Here is a 9341-nt window from a genome sequence, read left to right as displayed (position 1 = left end):
TTCTACCTGTAGTTTGTCTTGGAACGTTTTGTAAAGAGACAAGTGCAGTATTATGTCCACATCAATTCCGCTATCCTGTTATTAATGGAAAACACTTACTTTAAATGTAGTAAAAATGGTAAAGCTAGATCTAGATCTAGATCAATATTGTTTTTTCTTTGGAATTTTTATGTGAAATCAGGAATCTCGGCTGCGGACAACGTTTCAAGAACATTGGGGTCTGTGTGTGTGGTGGGGAGGGGGTGGGTGGGGGGGTTAGTGATTGTTTTTTGTTGGTTGGTTTGTTTGTTGGGGGGTATGTAAGAGTTTTAGTGCGCTTGCAAATGTTTTAGGTCATATGAGGGCGCGCATTGAACATTGTGTCTAAGATATCGCTTTTATCTTGTTCTCTCTTTCCATTACTTAAAAACTCATTTCATTGTCCTGGCTCACGTGGTGACATCTTTCATCGTCAGTTTTGCAGCATGTGAAACTGAGACAATAATCGTGAAGGCACGATTCTTTGCATTTTGAATGGAAACAAGTTGCGAGAGTCGTGTCTTCGGGATTTATGTCTCAGTATCTACTTGAGCAGGACCAGTAGGACTGTCTTCATCTACAGAGACCAAGAAACCTCCGTTTACAGGAGCTAGGGGAGCTTTGTACTCTGTGGGAGCTGTGGTACTTTCTTTGCCAACCACAACACAAGAAAAGAATGTCTAAGAGGGAAGATCAAATTCAAAAGGTGTTTTCTCTTCACTCTGTAGTGTATCCGAACGTTTGACGACGCTTGTAAATGCATGCGGTCTCATGAGCTTGCGCATTGAACATATTGCGTCTAAGATATCGATAACAATGTTTATCTTTTCTTTCTTCCCATTACTGAAAAAGACTGTCTCATCGTCCTGGCACACGTTGACACATTTTTTATCTTCAAGGTTTTGCAACTCGTAAAAATGAGGCAATAATTCCATTGGCACGATTCAATACATCTTGGGTGGAAACAAAGGTGTCATGAGTCATGCTTTCTGGATTTATGTCTTGGTATCTACTTGAGCAGGACCAGTAGGACTGTCTTCATCTACACAGACCAAGAAACCTCTGTTTAGAGGAGTTGGGGACCTTTGTTGCTTGTGGGAGCTGTTGCACTTTCTTCGCCAACCACAACACAAAAAAAGAAGGCCCATGAAGGAAGATCCACGTCAAAAGGTGTTTTCTCTTCTCTTTGTAGTGTGTCTTGGAACGTTTTGAAAAGAGACAAGTGCAATAATTATTAGGACCACATCAATCCCTGTTATTTTGGTATTAATGGAAAACGCTTTAGATATGGTAAAAATGGTAATGCTATGTTGTAGTTTGTCCTAGAGACCTATGTTGGGGATTACGACCCTCTGCTGCGGACAAGGTTTCTAGACTTTTTTTTTTGGGGGGGGGTATATTTTTTAAAGTGGGGGGCGTTTTTTTCTTCTTTTTGTAGTTTGACGGCGCATACAAATGCATGCGGTCATATGAGCGTGAGAATTAAACATTGTGTCCAAGATATCGCTACATGTAATAATGTTTATCTTTTTCTTTCTTCCCATTACAAAAAAAAAACGTTTCATCGTTCTGGGACCCGTGGTCACATTTTTTAAAATCTTCTAAGTTTTACAAATTGTAAAAATGATACAATAGTCCCAATGGCACGATTAAATTCATCTTGGATGGAAACAAGTTGCGTGAGTCGTGTCTTCGGGATTTATGTCTCAGTATCTACTTGAGCAGGACCAGTAGGACTGTCTTCATCTACAGAGACCAAGAAACCTCCGTTTACAGGAGTTATGGGACCTTTGTAGTCTGTGGGAGCTGTGGTACTTTCTTTGCCAATCACAACACAAGAAAAGACAGGCCAAGAGGGAAGATCAGAGTCAAAAGATGTTTTCTCTTCTCTTTGTAGTGTGCCTTGGAACATATTTTATTAAAAGAAACGAGTGTAATATTATGACCACACCAATCTTTTTTATCTTGTTATTAAGATCAACATCAATAGGTATTATCTCTTCTACCTGTAGTTTGTCTTGGAACGTTTTGTAAAGAGACAAGTGCAGTATTATGTCCACATCAATTCGCTATCCTGTTATTAATGGAAAACACTTACTTTAAATGTAGTAAAAATGGTAAAGCTAGATCTAGATCTAGACCAATATTGTTTTTTCTTAGGAATTTTTATGTGGAATCAGGAATCTCGGCTGCGGACAACGTTTCAAGAACATTGGGGTCTGTGTGTGTGGTGGGGAGGGGGTGGGTGGGGGGGTTAGTGATTGTTTTTTGTTGGTTGGTTTGTTTGTTGGGGGGTATGTAAGAGTTTTAGTGCGCTTGCAAATGTTTTAGGTCATATGAGGGCGCGCATTGAACATTGTGTCTAAGATATCGCTTTTATCTTGTTCTCTCTTTCCATTACTTAAAAACTCATTTCATTGTCCTGGCTCACGTGGTGACATCTTTCATCGTCAGTTTTGCAGCATGTGAAACTGAGACAATAATCGTGAAGGCACGATTCATTGCGTTTTGACTGGAAACAAGTTGCAAGAGTCGTTTCTTCGGGATTTATGTCTCAGTATCTACTTGAGCAGGACCAGTAGGACTGTCTTCATCTACAGAGACCAAGAAACCTCCGTTTACAGGAGCTAGGGGAGCTTTGTACTCTGTGGGAGCTGTGGTACTTTCTTTGCCAACCACAACACAAGAAAAGACTGTCTAAGAGGGAAGATCAAATTCAAAAGGTGTTTTCTCTTCACTCTGTAGTGTATCCGAACGTTTGACGACGCTTGTAAATGCATGCGGTCTCATGAGCTTGCGCATTGAACATATTGCGTCTAAGATATCGATAACAATGTTTATCTTTTTCTTTCTTCCCATTACTGAAAAAGACTGTCTCATCGTCCCGGCACACGTTGACACAGTTTTTATCTTCAAGGTTTTGCAACTCGTAAAAATGAGGCAATAATTCCATTGGCACGATTCAATACATCTTGGGTGGAAACAAAGGTGTCATGAGTCATGCCTTCTGGATTTATGTCTTGGTATCTACTTGAGCAGGACCAGTAGGACTGTCTTCATCTACACAGACCAAGAAACCTCTGTTTAGAGGAGTTGGGGACCTTTGTTGCTTGTGGGAGCTCTTGCACTTTCTTCGCCAACCACAACACAAAAAAGACAGCCCATGAAGGAAGATCCACGTCAAAAGGTGTTTTCTCTTCTCTTTGTAGTGTGTCTTGGAACGTTTTGAAAAGAGACAAGTGCAATAATTATTAGGACCACATCAATCCTGTTATTTTGGTATTAATGGAAAACGCTTTAGATATGGTAAAAATGGTAATGCTATGTTGTAGTTTGTCCTAGAGACTTATGTTGGGGATTAGGACCCTCTGCTGCGGACAAGGTTTCTAGACTTTTTTTTTGGGGGGGGGGCATATTTTTTAAAGTGGGGGGCGTTTTTTTCTTCTTTTTGTAGTTTGACGGCGCATACAAATGCATGCGGTCATATGAGCGTGAGAATTAAACATTGTGTCCAAGATATCGCTACATGTAATAATGTTTATCTTTTTCTTTCTTCCCGTTACAAAAAAAACCGTTTCATCGTTCTGGGACCCGTGGTCACATTTTTAAAAATCTTCTAAGTTTTACAAATTGTAAAAATGATACAATAGTCCCAATGGCACGATTAAATTCATCTTGGATGGAAACAAGTTGCGTGAGTCGTGTCTTCGGGATTTATGTCTCAGTATCTACTTGAGCAGGACCAGTAGGACTGTCTTCATCTACAGAGACCAAGAAACCTCCGTTTACAGGAGTTATGGGACCTTTGTAGTCTGTGGTACTTTCTTTGCCAACCACAACACAAGAAAAGACAGGCCGAGAGGGAAGATCAGAGTCAAAAGATGTTTTCTCTTCTCTTTGTAGTGTGCCTTGGAACATATTTTATTAAAAGAAACGAGTGTAATATTATGACCACACCAATCTTTTTTATCTTGTTATTAAGATCAACATCAATAGGTATTATCTCTTCTACCTGTAGTTTGTCTTGGAACGTTTTGTAAAGAGACAAGTGCAGTATTATGCCCACATCAATTCCGCTATCCTGTTATTAATGGAAAACACTTACTTTAAATGTAGTAATAATGGTAAAGCTAGATCTAGATCTAGATCAATATTGTTTTTTCTTAGGAATTTTTATGTGGAATCAGGAATCTCGGCTGCGGACAACGTTTCAAGAACATTGGGGTCTGTGTGTGTGGTGGGGAGGGGGTGGGTGGGGGGTGGTTAGTGATTGTTTTTTGTTGGTTGGTTTGTTTGTTGGGGGGTATGTAAGAGTTTTAGTGCGCTCGCAAATGTTTTAGGTCATATGAGGGCGCGCATTGAACATTGTGTCTAAGATATCGCTTTTATCTTGTTCTCTCTTTCCATTACTTAAAAACTCATTTCATTGTCCTGGCTCACGTGGTGATATCTTCATCGTCAGTTTTGCAACATGTGAAACTGAGACAATAATCGTGAAGGCACGATTCATTGCATTTTGACTGGAAACAAGTTGCAAGAGTCGTGTCTTCGAGATTTATGTCTCAGTATCTACTTGAGCAGGACCAGTAGGACTGTCTTCATCTACAGAGACCAAGAAACCTCCGTTTACAGAAACTAGGGGAGCTTTGTAGTCTGTGGGAGCTGTGGTACTTTCTTTGCCAACCACAACACAAGAAAAGACTGTCTAAGAGGGAAGATCAAATTCAAAAGGTGTTTTCTCTTCACTCTGTAGTGTATCCGAACGTTTGACGACGCTTGTAAATGCATGCGGTCTCATGAGCTTGCGCATTGAACATATTGCGTCTAAGATATCGATAACAATGTTTATCTTTTTCTTTCTTCCCATTACTGAAAAAGACTGTCTCATCGTCCTGGCACACGTTGACACATTTTTTATCTTCAGGGTTTTGCAACTCGTAAAAATGAGGCATAATTCCATTGGCACGATTCAATACATCTTGGGTGGAAACAAAGGTGTCATGAGTCATGCCTTCTGGATTTATGTCTTGGTATCTACTTGAGGAGGACCAGTAGGACTGTCTTCATCTACACAGACCAAGAAACCTCTGTTTAGAGGAGTTGGGGACCTTTGTTGCTTGTGGGAGCTGTTGCACTTTCTTCGCCAACCACAACACAAAAAAAGACAGCCCAAGAAGGAAGATCCGCGTCAAAAGGTGTTTTCTCTTCTCTTTGTAGTGTGTCTTGGAACGTTTTGAAAAGAGACAAGTGCAATAATTATTAGGACCACATCAATCTTGTTATTTTAGTATTAATGGAAAACGCTTTAGATATTGTAAAAATGGTAGTGATATGTTGTAGTTTGTCCTAGAGACTTATGTTGGGGATTAGGACCCTCTGCTGCGGACAATGTTTCTAGACTTGTTTTGGGGGGGGCGGTATATTTTTTTAAGTGGGGGGCGTTTTTTTCTTCTTTTTGTAGTTTGACGGCGCATACAAATGCATGCGGTCATATGAGCGTGAGAATTAAACATTGTGTCCAAGATATCGCTACATGTAATAATGTTTTTCTTTTTCTTTCTTCCCATTACTAAAAAAAAACCGTCTCATCGTCCTGGGACCCGTGGTCACATTTTTTTTTATCTTCTAAGTTTTACAAATTGTAAAAATGATACAATAGTCCCAATGGCACAATTAAATTCATCCTGGGTGGAAACAAGTTGCGTGAGTCGTGTCTTCGGGATTTATGTCTCAGTATCTACTTGAGCAGGACCAGTAGGACTGTCTTCATCTACAGAGACCAAGAAACCTCCGTTTACAGGAGTTATGGGACCTTTGTAGTCTGTGGGAGCTGTGGTACTTTCTTTGCCAACCACAACACAAGAAAAGACAGGCCAAGAGGGAAGATCAGAGTCAAAAGGTGTTTTCTCTTCTCTTTGTAGTGTGTCTTGGAACGTTTTGAAAAGAGACTTGTGGGGGCTCTCGTGGCCTAGAGCTTAAAGTGTTGGCCTCTCATTCAAAGGTCCCGGGTTTGAATTCGATTAGCGACAGAAAAAATTTTCTTCTCTAAAATTGTCGCCTTTCACCTCCTTTCCTGCTCTCTAGCAATATCCTGTCGTCTGCTTTCATCTCCTCTTTCTGCCCCCACCCCCTCACCTCCTTTGCCCCCTCCTATGGGCTCCTGACTCTTTCTGCAGCCTTTCTACTGCTACTCCTTAACTCCTTCTTGCAGCTGTCCTTCTGCCACACACCTGATCTTCTGGTAGGAAAGACCTACACCTAGCCTTCTCGGACAAGGGCGAAAAATCTCGGAGGGCCTATGTGCAAGTTGCGCACGTTAAAGATCCCTTGTCCTACCAACTAAAAGTATTAGGTGTGTCCCGCGCGCTCATATGACCTTGTGCAGTTACGAGCGCAGTAAAACACTTACCACTCAAAAAAAGAGAGAGAGAGAGAGAGAGAGAGAGACTAGTGCAATGTTATGACCGCACCAATCTTTTATCTTGTTATTAATGGAAAACACTTTTGATGTTGTAAAATGGTAATGCTATGTTGTTGTTTTTCTATTTGGAACTTTTGCTTCGGATCTGCAATCTCGGCTCAGGACATTGTTTCCAGAACATTGGTGTTTTTGTGCGTGTGTGTGGGGGTTTTTTCCGTTACGGTACTTAGATTCGTTAATCACCCAGGAATCTGTAGTGACATTTTTCATCGTAATTTTTGCAACTTGTAAAAATGAGACAATAGTCCCAATAGCTTGATTCTATACATCTTGGGTGGAAACGAAGGTGTCATGAGTCATGCTTTCTGGATTTATGTCTTGGTATCTACTTGAGCAGGGCTAGTAGGACTGTCTTCATCTACACAGACCAAGAAACCTCTGTTTAGAGGAGTTGGGGACCTTTGTTGCTTGTGGGAGCTGTTGCACTTTCTTCGCCAACCACAACACAAGAAAAGACAGGCCATGAAGGAAGATCCACGTCAAAAGGTGTTTTCTCTTCTCTTTGTAGTGTGTCTTGGAACGTTTTGAAAAGAGACAAGTGCAATAATTATTAGGACCGCATCAATCTTGTTATTTTGGTATTAATGGAAAACGCTTTAGATATTGTAAAAATGGTAATGCTATGTTGTTGTTTGTCTTAGAGACTTATGTTGGGGATTACGACCCTTTGCTGCGGACAATGTTTCTAGACTTTTTTTTTGGGGGGGGGGGGGTTCTTATATTTTTTTAAGTGGGAGGCGGGTTTGTTTTTTTCTTTTTTTAGTTTGACGGTGCATACAAATGCATGCAGTCATATGAGCGTGAGAATTAAACATTGCTAATAATGTTTATCTTTTCTTTTCTTCCCATTACTAAAAAGCCGTCTCATCGTCCTGGGGCCCGTGGTCACATTTTTTTTTATCTTCAAAGTTTTACAAATTGTAAAAGAGATACTATAGTCCCAATGGCACGATTTAATTCATCTTGGATGGAAACAAGTTGTGTGAGTCGTGTCTTCGGGATTTATGTCTCAGTATCTACTTGAGCAGGACCAGTAGGACTGTCTTCATCTACAGAGACCAAGAAACCTCCGTTTACAGGAGCTAGGGGACATTTGTAGTCTGTGGGAGCTGTGGTACTTTCTTTGCCAACCTCAACACAAGAAAAGACTGGCCAAGAGGGAAGATCAGAGTCAAAAGGTGTTTTCTCTTCTCTTTGTAGTGTGTCTTGGAACGTTTTGAAAAGAGACTAGTGGGGGCTCTCGTGGCCTAGAGCTTAAAGTGTTGGCCTCTCATTCAAAGGTCCCGGGTTCGAATTCGGGTAGCGACAGAAAAAATTTTCTTCTCTAAAATTGTCGCCTTTCACCTCCTTTCCTGCTCTCTAGCAATATTCTGTCGTCTGCTTTCATCTCCTCTTTCTGCCCCCACCCCCTCACCTCCTTTGCCCCCTCCTATGGGCTCCTGACTCTTTCTGCAGCCTTTCTACTGCTACTCCTTAACTCCTTCTTGCAGCTGTCCTTCTGCCACACACCTGATCTTCTGGTAGGAAAGACCTACACCTAGCCTTCTCGGACAAGGGCGAAAAATCTCGGAGGGCCTATGTGCAAGTTGCGCACGTTAAAGATCCCTTGGTGGTCTAAAATCGACAAGAGTAGGCTTCGGCAGCCACCCGGGCAAAATTCAAAATTTCCTACCAACTAAAAGTATTAGGTGTGTCCCGCGCGCTCATATGACCTTGTGCAGTTACGAGCGCAGTAAAACACTTACCACTCAAAAAAAGAGAGAGAGAGAGAGAGAGAGAGAGAGAGACTAGTGCGACATTTTCGACCGCACCAATCTTTTATCTTGTTATTAATGGAAAACACTTTTGATGTTGTAAAATGGTAATGCTATGTTGTTGTTTTTCTATTTGGAACTTTTGCTTCGGATCTGCAATCTCGGCTCAGGACATTGTTTCCAGAACATTGGTGTTTTTGTGCGTGTGTGTGGGGTTTTTTTCCGTTACGGTACTTAGATTCGTTTAATCACCCAGGAATCTGTAGTGACATTTTTCATCGTAATTTTTGCAACTCGTAAAAATGAGACAATAGTCCAAATAGCTCGATTCTATACATCTTGAGTGGAAACAAAGGTGTCATGAGTCATGCCTTCTGGATTTATGTCTTGGTATCTACTTGAGCAGGGCTAGTAGGACTGTCTTCATCTACACAGACCAAGAAACCTCTGTTTAGAGGAGTTGGGGACCTTTGTTGCTTGTGGGAGCTGTTGCACTTTCTTCACCAACCACAACACAAAAAAAGACAGCCCAAGAAGGAAGATCCACGTCAAAAGGTGTTTTCTCTTCTCTTTGTAGTGTGTCTTGGAACGTTTTGAAAAGAGACAAGTGCAATAATTATTAGGACCACATCAATCTTGTTATTTTGGTATTAATGGAAAACGCTTTAGATATGGTAAAAATGGTAATGCTATGTTGTTGTTTGTCTTAGAGACTTATGTTGGGGATTACGACCCTTTGCTGCGGACAATGTTTCTAGACTTTTTTTTGTGGGGGGGGGGGGGGGGTTCTTATATTTTTTAAAGTGGGAGGCGGGTTTGTTTTTTTCTTTTTTTAGTTTGACGGCGCATACAAATGCATGCAGTCATATGAGCGTGAGAATTAAACATTGCTAATAATGTTTTTCTTTTCTTTTCTTCCCATTACTAAAAAGCCGTCTCATCGTCCTGGGGCCCGTGGTCACATTTTTTTTTATCTTCAAAGTTTTACAAATTGTAAAAGAGATACTATAGTCCCAACCAATGGCACGATTTAATTCATCTTGGATGGAAACAAGTTGTGTGAGTCGTGTCTTCGGGATTTATGTCTC

The sequence above is a fragment of the Aplysia californica genome, unplaced genomic scaffold, assembly GCF_000002075.1.
Source record: "Aplysia californica isolate F4 #8 unplaced genomic scaffold, AplCal3.0 scaffold00046, whole genome shotgun sequence".
Lineage (NCBI taxonomy): Eukaryota > Metazoa > Mollusca > Gastropoda > Aplysiida > Aplysiidae > Aplysia > Aplysia californica.
The sequence above is the reverse complement of the archived record's forward strand: the minus strand, read 5'-3'. Positions refer to the sequence as shown.